This window comes from Myotis davidii, unplaced genomic scaffold, assembly GCF_000327345.1.
Source record: "Myotis davidii unplaced genomic scaffold, ASM32734v1 scaffold205, whole genome shotgun sequence".
Taxonomy (NCBI): Eukaryota; Metazoa; Chordata; class Mammalia; order Chiroptera; family Vespertilionidae; genus Myotis; species Myotis davidii.
This window is the reverse complement of record NW_006297573.1, coordinates 6,341,008-6,367,826: the sequence shown is the minus strand read 5'-3', so window position 1 is coordinate 6,367,826 and position 26,819 is coordinate 6,341,008. Positions and strand designations below refer to the sequence as shown.

The 26,819-nt window shown below is 38.0% G+C and overlaps 1 protein-coding gene across 1 annotated transcript in view; it reads left to right on the top strand.

Annotated features, from left to right (window-relative positions):
• Window positions 1–426: 426 nt before the first annotated feature.
• Window positions 427–26,819, top strand: part of EPS8 (epidermal growth factor receptor pathway substrate 8) — a 110,814-nt gene continuing 84,421 nt past the window's right edge. Inside the window, exons 1-2 of the mRNA XM_015570182.1 lie at window positions 427–546; window positions 11,615–11,704. The gene's annotated coding sequence lies outside the window, so the exon portion shown is untranslated. The remainder of the gene's footprint in view (window positions 547–11,614; window positions 11,705–26,819) is intronic.

Genomic DNA, 26,819 nt, shown 5'->3' with positions numbered 1-26,819 from the left:
TCTCCTGACTGTATTACAGCGTTAAGGTAAAAATGCCCTGGGAAGCTTTGGTACTCTTATGTGAAATGCCGTTTTCTTTCCAAATGGCACTAAGAGTTTAGAAGTACCCATGATTTTAATAAGCGAAAATAGTCCAGGCCTTTTTTTTTTCTTTTAGGAGCTTAACCTTTCTATGGATAACACAGCTTTTGGGGATGATGTTATGTTCAAAAAATGCTGTTTTATAAAGAACATCTTGTCAGTTCTTTTGGTATGCATTCAGCAAACCAGTTATGCCGTGTGCTAGCACTATCTTGAGTTAGGTGAAAGGCGAAATCTTAACGATGGGAAATGTTGGTATTATATGCCAAAAGCTTCCATTTTCAATGTCTCTAAGAAATTCTTTGTATCTATTGTGTTTCAGCAGAGTCTGTATTTAAATGGGAAAATTTCAGCAGAAATTGGAGGTTCTGTCAAAGTGTTGTTTGATAATTTGTGAGGTGAATTTACAGATGCCCTTCTAGCAATGAATAATTTCTCCTCATTTATCATTAGGTTGTCTATTTGGTAAGTTAACTTTTCTGGAAATTTATCATTGTATGTTGAAAAGAGTAAAACTGACATTTACTATGTTTTGGCCAAAATCTAATTAAGTAGTTTTTCTCTTTTTTAAATTTGAATTTGGAAAGTCTTCTAGAGTATTAGATCTGAATGAGATCTTTTTATTTATAAATTTGTCTTATTGATCTCATTTTACAGGTGAGGAAATGGAGGCTGAGGGAGGTTAGGTTACTGCTCAAGGTTACAGAGCTATTAAGTGGCAGACTTGGTGCGTGAAAACAAGCCTTGGGTTTCCTAGTGCTGAGGTCTTTACACTTTACATGAATAGAAATGAGAAATCACTCTTTTCTCTTTCTTCTACCATTTTCTTCATTTTTTTTTGACTTTTTGATTGACATTGCCAAATAAGATTGTGATATATTGTAACGATACAGTGATTCCTAGGTTGAAAATGATATTTAAAATCTATAATCAAATGTATTTGTTTGGTGTTTCTGTTAGTATAGGCCTAAACATTGTCAATTTAAGGCAAAATTACATTACCATTTTGTTCACTTTTATACCGTTACACCATTTTGCAGTTCATCTTTGTGAAATTAGTATTTCCCTAACTTATAAAAGACTCATGCCAGTTGTGGACATGAAGATTTAATTATGATCTCATTCTCCCACTCTGTGGGAAGAATGAATAATGTTGGCTCTGATGTTTTTATTTATTCACCCCAAGCAGTGCCCATTTATATATTTTTTGTTTTCTGTCTTTAATCCAGTTTCTATGACCAAACAATAGCTCAAACCCAAAGTGACTCACTTAATCTTTTTTTATATTAACCAATTAGTTCTTCCTCTCATTCACATACCATGGATGTTTGCCCTTTTGTATACCTATAATATATTAGTAGTTAGACATGATTCTCCCAAAATAGGAATTAATATTGCATCTCCTATTCCTTCTCCAGATAAGTTGTTAAAACATTTGGTTGGTCATTCTACCCAAACAAATTTAGCTAGCTTAGCTTATATGTAATTGAGATTTGGTCATATGTAGTTCAGAGTTTCTTCTAGAAACCTCGTTTGGATTTTGTCTTGTTAGTAGCTCATTAATTTCTTATTCCTATTTTAAAAAAGGTTTTAAAGTTAGAAAGATAAGAAGGGTTGGTTTAGAGAAGAGAAAGCAGATAGTGAATCTTAGGAGAGGAAGGAATGATATATAAATGAGGAACTGAGTTTGAAGTGTACAGGAACTGAGAATCAAGTTCTGCTATATTTCCAAGATGAATGGATTGTGACACTGCTGATCCATTATTCTTGGCTGTCCTAACGATTTATGTGAATGACTTCATGTCATTTTGGATCCAGTGATCTTCGTTGATAGGTTTAGCTACAGCCTGTCCTATCTGCCAGCATATTTGTGGTTACAAAGTGTGGAATGTAGAGCAAGGTTACTCATAGAGATGTGTGTGTGTGTGCGTGTGTGCTGTTTCTAACTTCCTTCAGTGATTAATGGGAAAATGTGTGGTAATCAAATCTATAATGTTCCAAACATATAACGTTTATGGTTAGTTCTGTTAATTGCCCTGTCTTAGAAGGGTGAGGGAAGAAACACCCCATGAGCATTGCTTAGATTGTGCCATGTCACTGGTGTCCTGAGTATGCATATGAATGATTAAGGTGTTAGTCATTGCAGCTTTTTGTGAGTATTCTGCATAATGATTAGTCATATATCAGCATGTACCAGATTAGCCCTTTTATGAAACTACTAGAGGCCTGGGTAGGGTCCCTAGACTTGGCCGATCGGGGCCTTTCGGCTGCCAGCCAGGGCCTCCGTTCCCCGGCTGCCAGCTGCCGGCTGGGGCCTTCCTTCGTTCCGCGCCGCCCCCTGGTGGTCAGCACACATAATAGCGAGCAATCAAACTCCTGGTCTCCCAGTTGAACTCCCACGGGGACAGTTTGCATATTAGGCTTTTATATATATAGACTAGAGGTCTGGTGCACGGGATTTGTGCACTGGTGGGGGGGCATGGCCTGTAGGGATCGCCTAGTTGTGGGAGCACCGCTTATCCCAGTCAGCTGAGCGGCCATGGGTCTGCCCTCTGAGCAGCTGCTCCTGCTGTGGGAGTGCTGCTTATCCCTGTCAGCTGAGTGGTGCTCCCACTGTGGGAGTGCATTGACCACTAGGGGGCAGCTCCTGTGTTGAGTGTCTGCCTCCTGGTGGTCAGTGCACATCATAGCAACTGGTTGACTGGTCATTCTGGTCATTCCGCCATTCTGTCACTGGGCTTTTATTATATAGGATCATTAACATCTTTTTTAAAAAAAATATATTTTATTGATTTTTTACAGAGAGGAGGGGAGAGAGATAGAGAGCTAGAAACATCGGTGAGAGAGAAACATCGATCAGCTGCCTCCTGCACATCTCCTACTGGGGATGTGCCCGCAACCCAGGTACATGCCCTTGACCGGAATCGAACCTGGGACCCTTCAGTCCGCAGGCTGACGCTCTATCCACTGAGCCAAACCGGTTTTGGCGGGATCATTAACATCTTTATCATTGATTTGGAGCCGAAAAGTGTATCAGAATTCTGTTATTTTAACAGTAGGGTATTAAATGTACTTGTTAACTTATTAGAAAAATGATGTCTTAGAAGAATAAATGGGTCTATTTCTAAACAGTAACATTTCTGACAGTTAGCAGACCCATTGTCCTAAGAGATATTATCTTCTAAATGACAGGGGTTGGAGTTGGGATATACTTTAATAGTCCTTTGAGTTCAATGATACATTGAAATGTCCGGTTGGAATTTTATGATTATGTTTTTCATTTTGAAAAAGGCTTTCCCTTATATTATTAGTACTTTATATTGTTCTCTACATTGGTTCCAAAACTTGATTATTTTCTCTTGTCACTCCCTTGATAATGCTGCCCCACATCCTGCCCTTTTTTCCTGATGTCCTTCTGTTGCAGGCAGTCTGGGTTCCCTGGGATACAGACCCTGAGGTGGAAATTAGTGTGCAGGAAGTATGTTGGGAGGTTCTCTTAGGATCAACCCCTGTGGAAGGAAGGGAAGGAAGAAACCAGAATGGGCAGAGAGGAAGTTAGGCTGCCATGCAGGCTCAGTGGGGATCTGACCCTTGGGGAGCTCTGAAGCGGGACTGGCTCTTCACCATTGTCTCTAGCTGAGGAGAGGGTCACGTCTTTACATTCCCCATGTCAGTCTGTTATTGGCGAAGTTGGGGTATCCCCTTCCAAGTGCTGGGGGTGGGGTCATTATGATATCTCGAGAAAAATAATTTTCTGAGACTAGCATGGGTGGGTGAGTGATTTTCATTTGCATGGAATTACATCCCTGGGTTTCCAAAGTCCCATCCAGTCATAGAAGTGCAGCTGGGGATTCAGTAAAGCTAAAAAAAAAGCCAGTGTCCACAGTTTCTTTTCCATGTTGCAGCCGGGTCCAGTTCAGCATCAGGCCAGTTACAGTCCATTAGTCCACTGTGTGTGAAGGTCCATATGGCCATGGGCCATGTGGGTGAATGCAGGGAAGCACGCCCCAAGCAACCACAGTCCCAAGGGTCCCCAAAGCACAAGAGCACAAGAGAGTGAATTTCTTTGTTCAGGGAATTAAGTACCCCAGATTTTTCCCCCTTGCAGTGGCATGCCAGTTCTGACCGATAACCTGTTCCCAGGTGTGACTGACAGCAAGCACCTTCCCAACATCACCCCAACTTTAGTGGGCATGTGTCTATTCTCCCTGTCCAGTCCCTTCCCTCAGCGATTTGCTGAGAACAGACTGTGGCTTCCTGGGAAGTGTAAAGCTGTAGTTCCTGGTGAAGCTGCCCAAATGACATGCCTATAATATCTGGCCTTTCCTTTGCTCCTTTCTTGTTATTAATAACTAGGTTAATTACAATGGTATCAAACCCATTTTGGATGTGGGCTGCCCTGGGAAGGGCGCATGAGCTTTTGTGAGCAGACTCTTTAGCCAAGGACATTCTCAAGAAAGCTGATGGCTGAGGGCTGTATGCTGGTAGCACTGTAGCAACTGGTGAGTAATCCTTTCAGTCCTGAAAATGGTATCTTATGGTACAACACTGTTTCCACTTCACCTTTTTGCAAGAGTGCTGGAAATGGTTCAGAATGGCCTGGGGGATGGGTCAGAATTTCCCAGAATGGGGAGTTGGAGGACATACTGGTCAGGAGCTTGAAAGATGGTAGAGAAAAGTTGGTGTGGAGTAGGTTCTGACAGATAACTGAGTTCTGGCATTAATTATTGTTTTCCTAAAAAGATTTTAAATTTCTATCTATAGTGACACTGTTCCCTTTTTAAGTTACAGAAACCTGATGAAAACTCTGGGTGGTCATTTCAGAGCAGTGTGCATATTTGTAATTATATAAATCCTGTTTGGTTTTTTAAAACCTATCTATTTATTCAGTTTTCTATTCTCTCTCTCTCTCTCTCTCTCTCTCTCTCTCTCTCTCTCTCTCCACACACACACACACACACACACACACTAGTGGCCCGGTACACGAATTCGTGCACATTGAAAGGAAATTAATTAGAAGAAATATTTTAATATCACTATTTGCCCTTTCTCTATAATAAAAGTGTCAACCAAATTCACTATCGACAATGACAGATGGAAACACATGTGTGCGATTAGCGCCAGTGCGAGCTTTATATGTATCACGCATGGGCAAGTCCACTTGGCCTTTTATAGATGTAGAATAAACTTGCTTAATTAGACCTGCTTTCTGATTTAGCTAAACTTTTTCCAGCCCAGTGAAGCACCCCAACTTCTCTTTCAGGTAGTTGTCAGAAACCCAGCAGTAAATAACATGAAGCAGATTATTATTGTAGATCACGCAGGGAGAACAAAGGGTAAAATATTTAACTGCAGCAGTGTTTGACTATATTCTGTGCAGTGACAAAACCTGAAGTCATTTCCAAGATCCACCATTTCTTACTTCTTTTCAGATGAGTCAAGTTTCTAAGCTTTCTAAATCTCCATTTTCCGGCTAATGAAAAGGAAATAGGATTCCACCAAGTCTCCTATCTACCTATTCCAGGACTTCTGTGAGGATCAAATGAGATGAGGCACAGAAAACACTTCATAGAAGTTTGGTTAAAGTGTAAAATGTTTCCACTTGTGTTCCTATTAACTCCAAGTAGGCTAGCTAGTCGCTAGGGAGAGGAAGCCAGGCATTGCTACATGAGGTCATTACCCAGCACCCACAGTGACCATTTCCTGGCTGGGCTGGGCTATGGGCTGCATTTTGCGCCGTGGGGTTTCTGCAGTCTCGGCTGGGATTTGGTGGGCTGTCGCTCCAGGGTGGTGGTGGGGCCCGTGTCCCACTTGGGGGAAGCTGTGTGTTGCTTTCTGGGCGCCAGGTCTGTGGTGCCGTTTCTCTGTGCTCATCATGGCAGCTCCTGCATTGAGCGTCTGTCCCCTGGTGGTCAGTGAGCATCATAGCGATCATTAGGAAGGTGGGAAGGACACTTAGTATATTAGCCTTTTATATAGATAGATTTTATTGTTGATAGTATTATAGATGTCTTCCATTTCCCCCCCTTTACGCCCCTTCTCCCAGTCCCTACCTGCCTCACCCCCCAGGTCTTTACCACCCTATTGCCCCTGTCCATGGGCTATGCATATAAGTATATAAGTTCTTTGGTTTATCTCTTCTTGTCCAGTGTTCTATTCTTTATAGGCTTTTTTCCTTCCTCCATCTCTTTAATGTGGTTTTATTTTTGCATCTTCATATTAAAAAATAGTTGAGTGCTAAGTTTTGTTTGATATATCTATTAATGCTCAGTCACAGTAAAGCATTTCCTCACACATTTTGTAATTCCTAAATTATAAACTCATCTTCAAGGGGATTGTTTTTTTGTTTTTGTTTTGTTTGGGTTACTTTTCTAGCTTGTAGAAATCCCACGTGGCCTTGTTTATGGAGTGTTATTTATAATGGTTTTCTGTTTTGTTTATTCCAAATAGTCCAAGGATATCACTAGCCCAGGACCCAGTTTATTTAATTTCTTAGCTTGGAGATTCTTGTACAAATAAGATTCAAACCTCAAAACTGTTGTGTCACAGGTGTAGGCTTGTAATTTCTGGATGTAGCATTTCCCCTGCCCTCTCATCCAGACTCTCAGGGACAAGGTCCCTTGAAGTCTTTCTAAGACAAGGGTGGGTTTGTTCTGCTCCACTCACCATTTTTAACTGCGATTACAGCCCTTTGAAGACGGCTCTGGTTTTATGGAAGACCTCGGTACCAACTTTATACCTGCCCAAGACCTCTTCTGTCCCCTGCTGCTACCTACAGTTGTTCGGGTTTTTCTTCAGAAAAGCAAAGCCAGAAATCTAGCTCTCTTGAGAGAGCACTTTATTCTGATTTCTTCTTGAGAGGCATTTCCTTACCAATTTCAAGTAGCAGTAAGCGCTAAAGAGACCCCAGTGACTATTCCTGGCAGCCACAGTTGGCAGTATTTGCTTTTGTGCTTACCACTTTGTCCATGTTCTATAATTTTCTTTACAGCAAGTACCCTCTGTATTTAATTTTTAAAATTTGTTACACTCCTTATCTTTTTTGTTTATAGTGGAAAGTCTTCTTCACTAGCCTAGTTGGCCCAATTGCTATATCCGAAATTCCTACAACTTACTGATTAATCTCTGGTACTCAGATTCCACCTCTTTAAAATGGGAGTAATAATGGTGTCTACCTGTATAGTGTTAGTTTAGAGCACGTAGTAAGTTCTCAATCAGTGTTAACCATCATTATTTGCATCATTTAAAGCTTTAATCTGCCACCTTAGGGAAGAGTTAGAAATGCAGTAGTGGCTGTGTTTACTTACTTAACAAGAAGAGGAAGTCTTAGTTAACTCCCCAGAGAAACCAAAGGAGAAACTTTGTTCAGTATGGTACATTGCTGAGACTGAAGCATCCAGCTCCACCCTCTCTGTTGATAAGCCAAAGGTCATTTGGCACCAAGAGTGAAGTGAGAGAAATGCCCTCTCAGTATTGCCTGGAGGACTTCGTAGCGGAGTTTTGCCTGGACTGTGCGGGCTGGTAAGTTGGAGTTTGTGAAATATTTTCTTTGCTAAGGAGGGCTCTCAAAGGCATAATTATTATTGAGGGTATTTGTAGACCTTTCAGTCTCTGTAAGCTCTTTAATAATTTTAAATTCCCATTTGGAATTCCAAGTGGATTCTGAATTTGGTGAAATCGGGTCCTGCCTCCTGGCTTCTTGCTTATGGAGATGGAGATTTAAAGGATTTTCTCCCTTTAGGTCAGGGTGTTTAAGAGAATAAGTTCTCCAATATAGCTAAGAAGATATCTGTTGACTGTTAACAGTTGGGAAAGTACAGACATATCAGACTTTCAGAAAGTTATTTTTAAATTAATATGATATGCAAAAGACTGTGATTATCCCATAAATATTAACTGCTTTGGGTTGTTTACACAATGTTAGTTGTACTATGAAAATTTGCTTATTAACTGAGTTCAGCTTCTTAGGTTGTTATTGGCTTTGACTCCACAGACTTAACACTGCCAAATTTCTGTGTAAACATTTTCTTGGGCCTGAAATGTGAATATGTGTATTTAAAGTTTTTTTTTTTAAACCCTGTATATTAATGGAACTTGTAAATGTTTAAATAGTCAATTAATGGAAGTTTTAAAAGACCAACTCTTTAAAAAAATCCAATTTTGTACTTTTAATGTTTTAAATATAAAATTTGACCTCAGTGACAAATATATGTAATTCTTAATATATTTTTGTAGTTCTTATCAATTTGTTAATTTAAGTCAGAAAGAGCCTTTTTGTTATTGCTCAGTTACTAGGAATTGGGTGCAAGGCTAAGTTTTAGTATTTAGAAATAAATATTATATCGCTAGATAGAGAACAAAAGTAAATAACTGGTTACATCCATGTTTTGGTGATGGGAAATGTAATATTCTTGTGTTCAAGTGCCGTGGTTATGGCTGTATTGATCCTTTTTGAAATATAGTCTTGAAAATGTTGATTTTCCTTTGAAGTGTTTGTTTATTATTAAGACTTCCTACATCATAGGAGAATTATCAACGTACACAAATTTTTAATGGCACTGAATGCAGCTTTGGTAGCATCAGTAGGTGAGGTGGCTTGAGATGTTTATGGCCTGATTTCGTTTTACCCTGTGACAAAGCTTTGGTCAGCTTTACAGGCCAAATTTTAAGGCAGATGTTAGTTGAGTACAAATTTCCTATGTGCCCTGGGAATGGTATATAAAATATTTGTTCTTTGCCCACCCTATTCTCACCTAAAGGAGGCTATTGTACCTGGAGTGCTTTAAAAGTTTCTGTTTTTCAATAGCTACCTTTGGAAACAGTTCTTCCGTTTAAGTAAATTGCACATAAGAGGAAATGACTATAGAGAGGATAAGACATTTAGACTCATTTTTTATGTACATAATTCTGAAATAAGTTATCTAGAGAAATCTCCTTTTTAGTTTATTTTTCAATGAAATTGTGTCATTAATCATCAGGGTAGGTGGTATGAGATTTCCTTAGGGGAATTTACTTGGAGTTTGTTTTTTTTAAAAATATATTTTATTGATTTTTTACAGAGAGGAAGGGAGTGGGATAGAGAGTCAGAAACATTGATGAGAGAGAAACATCAATCAGCTGCCTCCTGCACACTCCCCACTGGGGATGTGCCCGCAACCAAGGTACCTGCCCTTGACCAGAATCAAACCTGGGATCCTTGAGTCCATAGGCCGAAGCTCTATGCACTGAGCCAAACCGGTTAGGGCATCCTTGGAGTTTTAAGGGGAACATAAATCAGCTCATTATACTTTAGTCTTGTAAGTAATAATTTAGTTGAATTGTATAAAAATTTTATGTAGGTGATAATGATAAATTAGGTGATCATGTGCTTTTGATTATTTACCTTACAGGATAGTTCTAATGTAATTAAACAAGTATTTTTTAAAATTTATTTTAGAGTTAAGTTTGTGAATGTGTTTTTTTTAAAAAAAAAATTCTATTGATTTCAGAGAGGAAGGGAGAGGGAGAGATAGAAATATCAATGATGGGAGAGAATCATTGATTGGTGTCTCCTACATGCCCCCTTCTGGGGTTTGAGCCCACAATCTGGGCATGTGTCCTGACTGGGAATTGAACAGTGATCTCCTGGTTCATAGGTTGACGCTTAACCACTGAACCACACTAGCAGGCTGTGTATGTATTTTTAGTTGTTTAACTTGATATGTAAGCACTTAAAAACAGACTTTTCAGCTATGTGAAGAAATTACGCTCTTTTATTTCAAAATTGTGGCATTTGTATACAGAATCTTGTGTATGGAATATATTAACTAGATTTGGGAATTTGATTAGAAGAAACTTGTGATAGTTTTAATTCTTAATATATTTTTTAAAATTTAAGGCAATCTGTGAAATATTTTCTCTCTGTACTTGCTTGGGTAAAATCTGAGCTGAATTGCTATGTGTGTTTCTTAAACTTGCCGTCGATCTCACATGAACGTTTGTCCAAGAAGGCTTTGCTTTTAGGAACATTTCTATAGTTTTGTGAATATTAAGAATGCGTTATGGGAGATATTTATGTAATTCAGGGTCATATTATTTAGCTCTACTAATTATGCAATTTGAACAGTCATATTTAAAAATCTGACAATATTATTTATTACTATTAGTATTGCATTCTTTGTTTTTCTTCATTGTTTCTAAAAAAAAATACGTTTCCCTCATTTGCAAATAATTTTTCTTTATTCCACTGTTTTATACAATTTACCGGACCATGCGGCACAGTTAGTATCCATTAGGTAGAGCCCATGCATATCAATCTTGGACACAAAGCCTGGGATTGTAGTTGGTAAAAGCCCTCCTGCTGCTCTTCCCTCTCCTTCCAAAGACTTGAATGTAGTCTCTCAGTTTATTCAAAGTCTGGGCTTGTGAAAGCCAGTTGGTCTCCTTCCTGCCCATTCACAACTGACGTTGCACTCTTTTGGATAAAAATTGTCACTGGCGTTCCCATTTCTCATCATTTAAAACTCAAGGTCTGAGATGTAACTTATCATTTGTAGCCACGTAGCTCATTTTATGGCTTAAGCTTCTTGATTTTTATGCTTTACACCTCCCGCTTCCCATCTTTCTCTTTACCTATACCTCAATTGGAGTTTCTGCCTCATATCCAAAATTTACATCATCCTTCAGGTCTACCAGTTGCCCCCATTAAATTTCTTCTGGCCCTCTCTCCCAACATTAAAAGTAGTCTATTATGTATTTTCTGCATTTTCTTCAAGTACTTCCTGTTCTGTCTTGTGTTAATGTTATTTTTACATGTGTTACAATGTTTTACACCTCAGATGTAACATTTCTGACTTTAAATGATCCACTGAGTTAAGTCTCTATCTCTTATTGGATGTGGGTTCATCTTGTATCTCCCATGCCGCCTTGTATTCAGCAGATGCTCATTGTAAATACTGGGTGACTGAATAAATAGAATGACTGACATGATAGTGAGTTATTGACCGTAAGACTTTTCACTGCTCTGTTGAAATGGACATTTAGGAACAGAGAATCAACTAGAGATCTAAACAACTATGGTGTGGTTCTCTGAATCAGAGCTGCGGCCCACAGTGAAAGCTGAAGAAACAAAGAGTGATCTTAGATGATGTTTAGTGGCTTAAGACTGACAAGGAAAGAATGACTTTTTCTAGGTAAAAGCTTTGGGCTGAATAGGTAATTGAAGAGTAACATTGGCTTTGTAACAGTGACTACAGTTTTGAGTCAGAACATTTTTCAAAAGTTCAGTTTTGTAATAGTACTGTCAGTTCTGCTATCATGCTTGCTTTGAAAATGAGATATTGTTGATATTAGGGAACAATTTGAGTATAATATAAATCTTACATTTTTTATGCGTGATTTTATCTGAGCGATTGTAGGTGAACATAGGAAACTTCACCAAGCCACGTAGGATACACAAGCACACACCTTAGATATCTTCTAGCTACCTTACTTCACCGCATACTGTAAGCTATAGCCATCACATCTCATTTTATAACTTTCCCTTCTATTTCAGGTAACTCTTCTCCCATCATTTCACAATAACTCACCAGCTGCAGCCCTTTGGACAGCCAATTCTAGAAGCAAAGTTCATGTCTTTTTCAAGGTAAGGTGCCATATTGCAGTTTTTTATTTTCTTTTAACCATTTAACACAGCTGTTCTCAACCTGTGGGTCACGACCCCTTTGGCAGTCAAACGACCCTTTCACAGGGGTCACCTAAGACCATCCTGCATATCAGATATTTACATTACGATTCATAACAGTAGCAACATTACAGTTATGAAGTTGCAACAAAACTAATTTTATGGTTGGGTCACAACATGAGGAACTGTATTTAAAGGGCCAGAAGGTTGAGAACCACTGATTTAACATATGTAAAACTGTTCTATGGTCTTTATTAGGCTCCTTTCTTATTTTATGTGTCACACCATTTCCCCCATAAGCCCAGAGGTTTTAATGATATGATTTGCATAGCATTGTGGTTTTCTGGAATGCATATGTTGCATTATAACAGAACTGACTGTACTAATTGATAACATACAAAGTATGAGCTGATAGTTTTTTTTTCTCTCTCTCTCACTCTCTTTTTCTTCTTCATTTCAATTCGCCCTCTCCCCTCTCTTTTATTGCTGAAAGACACTAAATAGTCCCTGTAAGGAGGAACCCAGTACCACAGAGCAAAATGTCAAAGAACTTGTTTAATAAGTATTGTAAAAAAAGGGGGGGGGGCGCATACCTTTACCAATGGAAACATAGATAGGCTCAAATGCAAGTAGAGACGGAGAAGTTAATAAAAGGCCTATGGCCCCTGGAGTAAAAATACATCTTACCCTTAAGTAATTATAATTACGTTTAACATTTTTGGAGCCTTTGCTATGTAGTAGGTACTCTGATAAGTTCTGAACATGGATTATGCCACGTAATTTTTATAAACACTATAAAGTAGGTGTTATTACTGTCTTTATTTTACAGATGAGGAATAAATGGCTTACAGGGGTTAACTTGCCCAAGGTGGATAACTCATAAATATAAATGGCAGAGCCTGTTCTTAAATCAAGTGTAACGTCTACAGACCTTCGTGGTCTCTCAGGGCACTTTGTAGATTGTAAATAAATAACTTCCACATGTGTATTTCCTCTGCACTTAACTGTGTCTGGTTGGCATCACTATTTTAACCCCTATTATAGATGAAGAAAGAAAGAAAGGTACTCAGCCTAAGAAATACCCAGATGGTCAGAGGTGGAGCTATAACAGAACTAACAACACAGTTATTCCATTGGGATTATACATAAAAAGGGAGAACAATTGGATAGTTAGCAATAAGCGGGGAGCTGAACTAAGGAAGAAGAGAAGAAATGATTGCGTTGGAAGTTGGGGACAAAAAGGTGAACTTATCAGAATATGCTACAGTTGGAAGTAGGGAGCTTACTGGAGAATAAGCCGGAGGGGATTCCAATTCTATAGCACATGAAGCCTAATCAGATTCTCATAAAGAAACTCAAGCTAGCACCAATTTATACACAGGAATATGATAAGAGAAATTTGAGGTCAGAGCATAATAAGTTGATTATGTGGTAAATTCCGATTTGTAGTAGGGTCAGGGGGAAAAACACAGGAAAAAGAGAGGAAAGACTTCAAAAGGCTTTATTTGTTCTTTTATAGTACATATTGCTATTTCTTTAGGTAGTCAGTTACCTCATATGTAAACACATGTTTAATCAGTGTTTGTTAAACTGGAGGTTTGATAAACAGTAGAGAGAAGAGTTCTTCAATTGAGTGTTGATTAAGAGCCAAATATTATACAGGTAATAGGATAAGTAATGGTGAATGTTAAGAATTAATGAGTGTTTTTGAACCTAAAGCAGGGGGTCAGCACACTGTTTTCTAGGGGCCATGAATGGTTTTTACATTTTTAGTAGGTTATTAAAAACAAAAATGAAAACAAAGAATAACAACAGGGACCATATGTGCCCCCCAAGCCCCCAAACTGACCCTTTACAGAAAGTTTGTCAGCCCCTGACCTGCAGTATAGCCCATGAGCAAAAAAAGTTATACTCCATATTTTTTAGGTAATGGAAACTGGTATTATATTAAATGGAGGGCTACATTTTCAGACATGTGACCGAGGAGGGCAGAAGGGGTCAATGGGGGTCAAAGGGAGACATATGTAATACTTTCAACAATAAGGAAGTATTAAAACAAAACAAAGGATGGAACTAGGCTCATAGAGGATAAGTTAGACTGAAGTTTCACATTTAATAATGGGACTCATGTTTGCCCGAGTCTCCCAGATAAGAAAATGGTGGAGAAAATTTGTTTGTAAAAATTGGGTATGTCTATTCACAATTCTGGCTTGAAATTATCTAAATAGATATCAGATGTAAACATTTGTAATAACTTTAGCTAGTTATTATAAGATATAAGATATAAACAAATCAGTTAAATTTTACAAGCAAAAAATAGGATGGGTTGGAGACCTTTGAATACACTGTATTTAGAGTTATAAAGAAAATGTAAAGAAAAATTTAAAGAAATCTGAGATTTAAAATGTTTTCACTATAATGTGCAAAATAGAAAAGTGAGTCTGCATCAATAGAAGATGTGCCAGACAGCAGTGGATTTTTGAAAAGCAGATATGAAGCAAATATTGGCCCATGTGTTTAATTGTAAAGTTTTATGAAGAAGATTTCAGGGTGCTATGAAAACATGTAATGAGGGATCTAATATAGATTGGTGGGCCAGGGCAAGACTTCCCCTGAGGGGTCGTTTAAGCTGAGATACAGGAGTTAGGCAGCAAAGACAAAGAGGATAACTATTCCAGACAGAGTGTGACAGGCCTCCAGGATGGAAAGAGCTTGGCAAATTCAAGGGAATGTCAAAGAAGGTCATTGTATCTCCTAACAGCTCTGAGGACAGGATTAGATCTGTTTTGTGCATCACTGTAAAGCCCTCAGCAAAATTTACTGAATTCATAGAAAATGAATGGACATTTTGCTTGACAATTCCTGGTATAATTATGAGTACAGGGACTGCCTGGGTGAAAGCTACTATTCTCCTTTCTGAAGACTACCTAATTATATTAAACTACTCAGATTGGTCATAATCCCTTGTTACCATAGACCACTTAACAGTTGTCAAGGCATCAGAATGGAGCTTGACCTGCAGACAGTCTGCACAGAAAAGTCAGGAAAAAAGAATGAAGAGCATTTTACCTGGATATGATTCTGAGAAGGAAAAGTGAATTTGCATTATTGCAACGTCAGGAATAAATTTGACAAAGAATGAATATAGCCACTCTTCTAAAAATGACCAGTTAGGGTGAGGATGTTTGGTACTAAAACATGTGATCCCAGGTTCTCTGGGTGACCAAGTATCATGATAATCAGGCTTAGAGGTTTAATTAAGTTAAAAACTCAAATACTTCCTATTTGTGGGGCTTATTTCTTCATATTTAAAGTTGAACTTCTAAATTAAGATACTTTCATTTATAAGTTTGGTTGCATTGAGGAATTTATAACATAGAAAGAGAATGGGGAAAGGGTTGCACATTTGTGTGAGGGTGGAACATAGTCAAACAGAGGGCCCTACTTTGTTTGACTAATGTGAATTAATTAATTTCCAGGGGTAAAATTTTATCCACTATGTTGATTGGGTAAATTATATACTTTTAGGAAGCAGGATGACTCTGTTTTGGCCCTAAAATCACACTGGCAGGCTTTCAAGAGCCCCTCTGAATCTTCAGCACCCCAGAGTGGTGCTACCACTAGGAAATATTGCATTTCCTTGGGCTGCTGCTTTATGGGTTTCACCTTTCTGGGATAACTTTGCCCTTCTGTTAAACTGCTCTTTAATAATAGGAAGGTCAGAGTGACTGTGGCTGATTTCAAAGTGCATAGTCTGCATCATTAGCTAACCTGGAATTTCTTTTTCAAATATTAAGAACTAGAAATATGCAGTCATTTAATATTTAAACTAGTTTCTATGAATCAGTTATAGATATGATTGAACACTTATTAGCTGACTTGGCACATGAAAGGATGGTCTTTCTACTGAAAGCAAAATACTGCGATAGTCAGGTGTTTGAAATCCCTCCAGTCTAGATTACTCAAGAGGAAACAAACAGCAAGATTCAGTATAATTGCTTGTTATTTTGAAGAAGGAAATGTTATGTGTTATTTTTCTCCCCTAAGGCCTGTGTCCAGGGCAGAATCATTTTGGTGTTTTTTATAATTCTTTGAGATGTTTCCAATATTTTAGAACTAAAAAAACAAGTTAAATTGACATAAACGTATCTGGACAGTGGAATGTTTCAAAGCTTATCTAAGTAATTGTTCTTCTTCTAGATTAAAGGTTTGGTTTTATTCATACCCAAATCCTAGTGATATAATAGTCACGGTAGAATTAATAAACTAATATATGAAAAGGACATACATAAATTTTGGCACAGATTGTTAAATGTGAATATGTAATTATACATGTGCATGTGTCTCTGTGCATAAGTATGTTTAAGTTTTAGCAGGCATCCCAGTGTGGGGATGGGGAATCACAGACATACTGTGGAAACAGAGTCTGGGCTCTTCCATTGGTCTGTTTGGGTTTGAGGCTTTACCGCGTGTGATAGTGGGGAAGGATGGTTCTGCGCCACAGTTTCCTCATCTGTAAAATATAGATAATAATAGAATCTGCCGTTTGGAGGAATAGTGATTATCATTTGAATTAATGGGGGCCAAGAATGTATAACAATGCTTGGCCCATATAAGCACTGAGTGTTATTTACTGTTTTTGGAAATTATTATGAAATATTGGCCACACAGAGAGGAAAAAAGAATTACCTTGAAAAAAAGTGACCGTTTCAAAAGCCTAAAACATTATTTAATTGTGCAGATTAAAATCATAAAGTTGTTTCTTTATTATTAAGAGATTATGGTATAAAAAGGGATATGTGTAAATCTTCAGTGGTTTATTCATTATAATATACCTTGGATTATCTATTTTTTTAGTGTATTTAAAGTTTTCCCTTTTGTGGCCAGATAATATAGGTCTATGGGATGGTCTCCACTTTGGAACCTGGTCGGCTTAGGGAAATTGGTATCTTTTGTCCATTTTGTTTTAGACTTCAATTTTGTCTAATCAGTGTTTGAAAGAAATGCCACTTGTTAGACTTCCTTCCAAGAAAAACACTGGGTGTTTCAGGAAGTGGTCCTAGTGAGTCAGAGGATAATACGTTTTCCTCTGAGTCAGTTCTGAGCCTCCTTGATATAAATAGGGGTACTTTCACCAAAGTTCTGCTTTTCAGATCAGATGTTAAAATCATAACTGATACATGACCACACCAACAGCAATACTTAAATTGGTACTTCAACTCAGTTATAACTGGGGGTTTTATCTAATTGGGACTGTAGAAATTCTGCTAAGTTAACTTTTAAAATATTTAATTCAATTTTGTACTTCTGAATAAGTTTCTATTTCGCAAGTTTTGCTTCAGATAAGAGTCATTTGTGTCAGGCGGGGTCATTTGTGTCCATTTCAGAGGACATTTATATTGATAATAATGTTCCGCTTTGGTCACTAAAATTCTATGGACTTTCTTTAGCACACACATGTAAAACTATGGCACAGCTTTAGTACAGTATTTATTTTGCAAAACACTGTGTTAGTTTGCCAAGTCCTGGAGCTGTGTTAGAGATACAAAGGACTAAATCAGAGTGGTTCTTCATAGCCACACTAAAAAACACGAAACACGATAAATAATTGCCAAAGGACTAGAAGTTGTTAATGTTGAGTTGGTCAGGGAGGACTTTAAAAACAGGGTGGAAATTGAGGAATTGATAGATGTAACGTATAAAACTGCTAGTACGAAGGATGTTTAGGGTAAGAGCAGAGGCCTGCAGATCAGTCAAAAAGGAACTGAGAGATAGAGGTGTAGGCAATATGTCTTAACTGATCTATGTGTGATTTTGCATATAATCCAGCTAACAATCTTCTCATTTTTACAGATGAGTAAATAGGGCCTTAGAGAGGATATGATCTGTCTAAAGTCACAGGGAGATGGTAGAGTCAGGACTTACGTTCAAAGCTGCCTATCTTCACAACATGTTCCTTTTACTATGAAACAGTTACACAATGAAAGCATTGGGGTATACTCAGTAAGTTTTTATTGTTTCCAGTAGCTCTGAAAAAAACAAAACAAAAAAAACATCCACAAAGCATTTTCCTTCTTGGCAGAAATATTGACTTTTTTTAGGGCTCAGGAAGTTGTCTTTGGGTGTTAGGAAATTGCCTTACGGGCAAGTTTGCTCACCCCTGCTCTTAGGGAGCAGCAAGTAGGACTGTCCTTTTTGTAAGAGCACATTATTGTCATTGAGCCTCTGTAAGGTTCTCAAGGTCAGTAGATATGTTTGGGGATAATTTGTGGGTAGCGGTGACCCGTGCTGTGAATCCTTTGCCCACTTATATTAGTAGACTGATAGCTAGTCATTTTTCTTTTTTTTTAAATCTTAAGGATTGAGCTTTGGTTGGAGTCTGGTTTTTTGCCTTGGCACCTACAGCCATTACAAGAGCATGCCACTTTGTTCCATCCTATTTCCCTCACAGCAGGGAAGCAGCCATGTGGCTCTAGGCGAAATTGGCCTTCTTTGAAGTGACAACAGTGGCAGTTGAGATCAAGCGCCACTCCTGTAAACACTGAGTCTCATGTCACATAAAATTCAAACACTTGTTTCCTGGAAAAATTTTTGCTTTAGCATCTCAGAATGAAATCGCTTCAGTTCCTGGGAGAGCAGGGAAATCGATCTTTTCTTCCCAGCTAACTAACTGGAGTGAACTACTGTGTCCTGCCACGTGCTATTTATTCCCAGGGATTCTTAGCAGCTAAATTGTAAAAAAAGAAAGGTATGAAACTCCTCATGTCATCACATGCTTTATTTATAGGCAGGTTTGGAGTTTATGAGGGTAACTTCCAGTCATCAAAGGACTTCAGTAACTCCCTCCCCACAATTGACAAGATAGGGTACTTTTCTCCTGTGTTCTGTTCCGTCAGGTGGCCTGTATGGGTAAATGTATCTGACAGGAAGCAGGTCACTGAGCTAATATGCTGGCCTTTGTCACTGATGTCACTGAGCGAATGCACCAGGACTTCAGAGCTGCAAAGTCCTCTTGGAGAGACCCTGGTTTCCAGCCTAACCAGTACTAATGGGGGACCTACTAGTTTAAGTGACATGTCCAAGGCACAGAGTTAGAAATAGTGCTGGCAAAGCGAGGAATAGTATTGACTTCAGCATGGAGTGTTCTTTCTAAATCACGACAAACCTAAGTCAAGGTGACATCTAGGACGTCCCAGGAATGATGTTTTCTCAACACTCATGGAAAGTGGGTGGGTGCTGGTAGGACTGCTGGTCACCATCAGAGAGTTGTCGGGGCACAACTGGAGAGGTGAGAAGATAGGATTAGAAGAGGATTTCATTTCCCACTCCATTTGGGGAAAATATGGAAGATAGCTGGTAATAAGAGAAGTCAAGATGGAAGGCAGGAGAAAGGAGACGTCTGTTTTACAGTGTGAATGGGAGTGACTTGGAGAGACTTTCCGGGGGTAGGGTTGACACTCTCTATTCCCTAAGTGGCTCTGGTGAGAAGTTAGTGATGCTAAGTATTTTCAGTTTTTAACTCTTTCACTAGTTAACATATTTCATACTAAGTTTTCTTGCTTTTAGAACATTGTTTCATTCTGTCTTTTCTTAATAAGAAGATTTGAAATAAAAATCTTAATTTGCTCAAGTAAAAAATAATTAACGGCATACTTTTTTATCCGTTAAATAAGTATTTATTGAGCACTTACTTCATGTTAGGAGCTATGCTTAGCACTTGGTATTCACTAAAATTATTTAGCCCTGCTCTCAAGAAATGTAAAATCCTGTGTGTAAACAAGGAAATAGGAAGTTCCTGCAGCATGACACGTGCATCTTAATGTTAGACTCAAGTGTTAATGGGAACATGTGAGAGAGGCATCTGTCCTGCTGTAGAGCAATCAGGCCTCCCAGCTCTGAGATCTAAAGTTGGATTAGGAGCTGGCCAGGTGAAGGTGGCAGAGGTTTGTGGGTGGAAGGATATTCCAGACAGACGATGTCTCTTTAAGGCAAGAGTCTGAAAAGTACTTCAGTATGGCTCATGCATAGTGAGCTTGGGAGGGGTGCGGGTGGTGGGTCTGGAGGGAGCAGGGGAAGCGGCAAGAAGGAAGAAATGGTGAAAGAAGCAGCTGTCAGGGTACGAAGGGCCAGATCACGGGAGCACCATGCTGTGCAATGGAATTTGATGTGATCTGAGGGCAGTGGGTTACTTTGATAGGATTTAGATAAAAGAATAATAAAAAAAATAAGTTCTAGAAGGGAGTAGTATTAGATTGATTCAAACTTTATCTATAAAAACTTCTGAAATGATTTGATTTTAGCTCATCAGAAGGCCAAAAGATCACTTAACATCCCGATACTCTTCATTCATAGATTTTTACTGCTTACATAACACAAAATGTATGGATTTAAAAAACTACTTTAAGGTGTGAGACCAAATATAAGAAAATATGTATTACAAGGAACAACCATGTTTCTCTCTTGACATGTAATACAGTGAAGCTATTGAAAGAGGTTGCTGAGTTTAAGCTATGCTGACAGCTTAGTAGATTGAGGAAAACTGAAATCTTTTCCCCTCACACTCAGTAAAACTAAACAATGTTTTGTTAGAAAAAGCAGTGCATGTTTTTAAGTTGATTTGTTGAAGTTTTTGAGAGGATGTATTTCCCACAGAAGTTGGAGGAAAAGTGTCTACTGTGTATTATTCTGTTTCATAGAGGTAAAGTGGAAAATCTCTACAGTTTCAGTCTGTTTTTTACTTTTTGATCTATTTCTTTCATAATAATTCTTATGTCCCCTTGTGTTTAAAAGCATGTTGCTTCACAGTTGGGTGTAAGAGTCAGCTCTGGTTTTCTTGATTGCCATTACACAATTGGAAAAATGTTCCCATAGGTAAGTATTCTGTAATAGACGTGGACTCGGCTGAACAAAAATCAAGGCGATGCCACTCCCGTTTAGAATTTCGAGATCCTTTTGAAGCGCTCGGGTCCATTGTCTTGATTCTGGTACTACCTTTGCCTTTATCTTGATATTATTTCTAATAATCTGGTTGTCGCCTGCCTTTACTTCATAAACTTCCAAAATCCAATGTCTTTCCTTTCTTGTCTATAAGTAAAAGCTACCCTGTTAGTTCTATTCTATACATATGTATGTGCTTTCATGTATAATACATTTATAACAAAAGAAAGAAATCCTTTAGATGCTATGTGACCTTGTGAGTTGGGGTAAAAAAACAACTTTATAACTATTATTTTCCTCTGTGGCAAAGTGGTTGGATTTCATTCCATATCTACTATTTATTAGCTCTTTGACATTGGGCATGTTATTAAACTCTGTACCTAGCTTAACTCATCTGTAAAGTGAGGATAATGATTCCTATGTCATAAGGCTGTTGTGACAATTAACAGAAAATAAATAAATGTAAAGCACTTAGAATAGCGCCCGGCACATAGTGTTATCGAAATGTGAGCTGCTGCTGCTTGCTTTCTATCACTACTTATCTTCCCTCCTATCACTGCTATTAGCAATCGAGGTAGTAGGTTAGTTTTCTTAGTGCATTGACTTTATAAAATCAGGTGCCTTAAAATGGGGACAGCAGTTAAGCTAGCTGAATTATACCCAGTTTATTTAATAAAGAGCTGCAATTAAATTTGGGGGCTATATAGAAATATTAAAATAAACTTATTTTTTTTAATATATTTTATTGATTTTTTTACAGAGAGGAAGGGAGAGAGATAGAGAGTTAGAAACACTGATGAGAGAGAAACATCAATCAGCTGGCTCTTGCACACCCCCTCCTGGGGATGTGCCCGCAAACAAGGTACATGCCCTTGACCAGAATCGAACCCAGGACCCTTCAGTCCGCAGAGGTTTGGCTCTATCCACTGAGCCAAACCGGTTAGGGCAAAATAAACTTATTCTTATGAGCAATTCATTTTTTTATTAAACCAGGTCATGCTTCTGCCCCCAGTTTTCCCTACCTCAGTTTATTATAGGCCATTTCCCCAGATGCTTAGAGATGGGGACTATGGGAATGGGAAGAAAGAAATGCAAATGTGGCCTTCCCAGCCTTCGTGATAATTCCCTCTTCAAATTTCCTCTTCCTCCTGACCTCAAATATCCTACTTACCCAAACAAATTCATCTTAGCTTCCCAACAAAAATCCACGCAATATGATCCAGGAACATGAAGGTTACTGGTGATTCTCCCATTCCCTGATTGATCCAAACACTCCTCCCCCCAACCCCTCCCCGCCTTATTAATTCACTGTAGAGAGTTGTTTGCCCTTTTTCAATTCCAGGTGCTCAAGTCCGGGAATATAATTATTGGCAAAATAAATTTTTTATTGGCAAAATAAATTTTCTTTTTTGGTGTATAAATTGACACTGGCCCGAAAGTGGGCATGCTACTATAAAAAAAATCCCATTGCTGCCCAAGTGGAATAGTAGTTCGGTTGTTCTCTCACTTTCCCATTTCTCATCAAATCCAGGTTCTTAAACTTGAAGTGTCTAAAGTTAACATTTTATAGATTTTACTGCTTTTTTTTGTAATTTTTTATTCTCTTTGATTTTATTTCACTTAAATTCAGAGCATTACCTGAAATAGGAAAACAAGAACAACATTCTTATTCAGTTATTTTTGCATAGGCATCTTTTCAACAGAGCACTCTTTGTGCATTAGTCTTAAAACATAGAAAGTCCTTCGAAAAAAATTCATAAATTCTCTGTTTCGGTGCTTTACTAGTTATCTTAGATTTTAAATGAGGAAATCCTGAAATAACATTTTCAGAATGAATTGCTCAATGTCATACTTTTTAGATGCTAGATTTGCCTCAGTCTGATGTTAGGTCCTCACAAATACTATCTTTTCTTTTAAGCAAGTAACAGAAGTTGTAATATTATATTTATTACTAGTAGCCCAGGCATGAAATTCGTGCACATTAAAAGGGAATTAATTGCCCTAACTGGTTTGGCTCAGTGGATAGAGCATTGGCCTGCAGACTCAAGGGTCCCGGGTTCGATTCTGGTCAAGGGCATGTACCTTGGTTGTTAGGCAGCTGATCAATGTTTCTCTCTCATTGATATTTCTAACCCTCTATCCCTTTCCCCTTCCTCTCTGTAAAAATTCAATAAAATATGTTTTTTTTAAAAAACGGAATTAATTAGCAGAGATATTTTAATATTGCTATTTGACCTTTCTCTATAATAGAAGTATGAGAGATGTAAGGAAATTAGTAAAATGTATATGAAAATAATATATAAACTTATTAATAAATAAACAGTAACAAAAGGATATAACAACAGAGGCATGATATAAAAATGACAAAAACATGATATGAAAACAACAAAAACATGATATAAAACCAACAGTGATGCAAACAATGACTGATAAAGTGATTAAACTTATTCTAATATCTACCTGTACACCACATTAAGAGTGAAAACACTTTCAGAGTGCTTGACTAATTTCCCTTGTGATGAAGTATTTAGAACTTTAACTGTAACATCACATGCTCTTCAAATTTGAGAGAAAGCAACATATAACTGACCATGTGCGAAAATGGGTTCATGTAGGAATATGACTACTCTATCTAGAGCAGCGGTTCTCAACCTGTGGGTCGCGAACCCTTTGGCAGTTGAACGACCCTTTCACAGGGGTCGCCTAAGACCATCCTGCATATCAGATATTTACATTATGATTCATAACAGTAGCAACATTACAGTATGAAGTAGCAACGGAAATAATTTTATGGTTGGGGATCACAGCATGAGGAAATGTATTTAAAGGGCCAGAAGGTTGAGAACCACTGGTCTAGAGTTTGTCCTTGTGATTTATTAATAGTCATAACAAATGCTGGCATCACGGGAAACCGTTGGCGAATCAATTTAAATGGGAGGCCAGTGTCAGATGGGGGCAAATTGATTCTTGGAATCAGAACAACCTCTCCCTCTGCAGATACTGTTAATACGTCAGCTTCAATAATGTTAGGTCGTAATCTTTTGATAATAAATCTGATACCATTACAAAGACCCCATTTACTATTGAGATTTCTCAATAGCATGATGATTGCATCCACTTTCAATTTTAATTTATGACACGGCATTCCCAAGGGAGTAATGCTATTAAGAAATTCGATGGGAAAATTTTCCTTTTCAACATATCTGTGGAATCAATGGAATCATCACTCAAATATGTGTGAAAATCTCCATCAAGTTTATCCCAAATTTCTTCATTTAATTTTTGAACATGCTGATTTTTTGGACAAAGAATTGCACATTTAGATATATTTTTAATATTATCTATAGATATAGTATTTCCAAAGGTAGCTTCAATAATAGATCCATTACAAATCATTTCACTTCCACCCTCCGCTCCGAGGGCAGGTTCCTGCCTGAAACCTCGTCCTGAGAGTGGGTTCCTGCCTGAAACCTCACCCTTCAGGAAACAGCTGGGGGAGGCCACAGCCATTTCCTACAGGACTGACTTCTTTCTGGTTGGTTGTGGTTCTGGCCATGATGTTACACCCAGGGTTTTTATATAAGTAGATTTTAATTATTTCATGTTGGTTCTTCCACTAGATTGTAAGCTCCATGAAGCTAAGGACCATGTCTATTTTGTGAACTGTACTCTGTATCTAGAGCTATCTTTAGTATTCTAGCCATTAGCCACATGTGGCTATTTACACTTAAATATAAACTAACATAAATCTCACAGAATTAAAATTTTGGTTTCTCAGTGCACTAGCTGCACTTTAGGTGTCCAAAACCTGTACTGAACAGTGATGGTACAATAAGCTTTCATTATGGAAGGAAGTTACTTTTGACAGTGCTCTAGGTGATGTTCACATAATGGTTACATAGTTAGTACTTGTCCAATGAGTGAATAAGTGAACCAGTACAGTTATTGGCTTGGGCCAAGTAATATTGAATGAATCTTGTTTGAATAATCATCTACAAAGACCATTTTGGCTTTTAATTAATCAGTGTTGACATATTCCCATCCAATTGCAAAATATTGGATTTATCTTTAGTTAAAGGAAAATATACAATAGTGCAGCAATTTTTACCTGTAATACTGCAAGAATTTTTAAAACATGCAATAACTGACCAGTTAGGGACACTGACCTTTTGTCCCTTGGATTGTCATGACAATGATAACTGTCCAGTGTGAATGAATTAAAATTATATCTACTTTTTTTTGTCAGATTTGTAAAAAATATAACATTTCTTGGTTCGCTGCAGAATTTTAGTAGTTTGTGTGTGCCATGAGATGAAAAGGTTAAAAATCGCTACCATCTATATATATATAAAAGCCTAAACGACCAGCCAACTGGCCGACCATTCAACCATCCGGCCGGTAGCTATGACGTGCACTACCACCAGGGGGCAGATGCTCAATGCAGGAGCTGCTGAGCTGCAGTGACTTGGCAGCTGGGGTTCTCAGGTGATACACACGGAACCAGAGGAGGGAGCCTGATTCCAGGGTGCATCACCTGAGAACCGCCCTTTCCCAATCCGGGACCCCTCGGGGGATGCCGGAGAGCCAGTTTTGGCCTGATCCCCACAGGCCAGGCCGAGGCATCCCACCGGTGCATGAACCTATGCTCTGGGCCTCTAGTAGTAGATAAAACCACAACTGGTGGTCAGATCTTAGCTATGATATATAAGTATCATAGCCAAGTTACCCTCACTTATAACTTTTATAATTCCAGGACTCCTCATTAAAATGAGGATAAATAAGCTCTTACAACTCATAAAGTGGTAAGAATTGAGCAAAGTCATGCACATAAAGTGCTGGCATAGAGACTGATACACTGAAATGCTTAACAAATGAGCATTATATTTTTACAATAATGAACACAGATATGTCTAAATTTACCCCAGTTCATAGATGATTTCAGGATTAGAAAGAACTTTACTGCTATTTTTGAGAACATCCATTGTTATAATTTGGCAGACATTTTTTAAAGACAGTACTACCCAGAATCAAAACTTATTATACTTACTATCTTTTAAATATGAAATTTAATTGCCATAATTAAAAAGATTGGACTTAATTTTTCTTTTAACTTTTTTTAAATATAGATATATTTTTATTGATTTTTTACAGAGAGGAAAGGAGTGGGATAGAAAGTTAGAAACATCGATGAGAGAGAAACATCAACCAGCTGCCTCCTGCACACCCCCCACTGGGGATGTGCCGGCAACCAAGGTACATGCCCTTGACCGGAATCGAACCTGGGACTCTTCAGTCCGCAGGCCGACGCTCTAGCCACTGAGCCAAACCGGTTAGGGCTTCTTTTAACTTTTATGACTATGTAAATATCATCTTAGGAAGAGAAAGTTTCACAATTTTTTATAGGCAGCTTGACTTGTAAGACTAATGCACAAATATCTCTGACTTTTGTTTTGTGGTAGCTCAAAAAGTATTTGTTCCCAACTCTATTCATTTAAATGGGCTTCTCTTTGGAAAAAATGCTGAATAATTAAAATGAATATTCACCCAAGGACGAGTTTCATTTAGGCACATAACTATTGTGCATTTAAAGCTATGATTTAATTTCCAGAAAAACAATTAAGGCATTTCTTATTAACAATAATACCTAATTTAACTGGGGATATTGCCTCCAAATTAAGTTCCCAACTCAGTTGTGCATTTAAAGCTATGATTTAATTTCCAGAAAAAGAATTAAAGCATTTTTCATTAATTATAATGCTGGCATTGCTGGAGATATGCCTCACTTTTACACACAATAATGTTTTTTCTTTTTTTGGATTTGAAAACAGCATTTGTTGTTACAATAACAACAGGTAATTAAACATTTACCACCAAAATATCAGCTGACTTTATGTAAGGTAAATTTCCTTCATTTTTTTTTTGTGTTATTATCACTCTGGCTGTTATGGTACTTTTATTTTTAGTATAAACTTGTACTCATATCTCATAGTTCAACTTGACCTCTCAAGTTCATATTAAAGGTGACTGTTTTTTTCTTCTCTCTCTCTCTCTCTCTCTCTCTCTCTCTCTCTCGCGCGCGCGCACGCTCTCTCTCTCTCTCGTTTGTTAACTCTCACTTGAGAATACTTTCCCATTGATT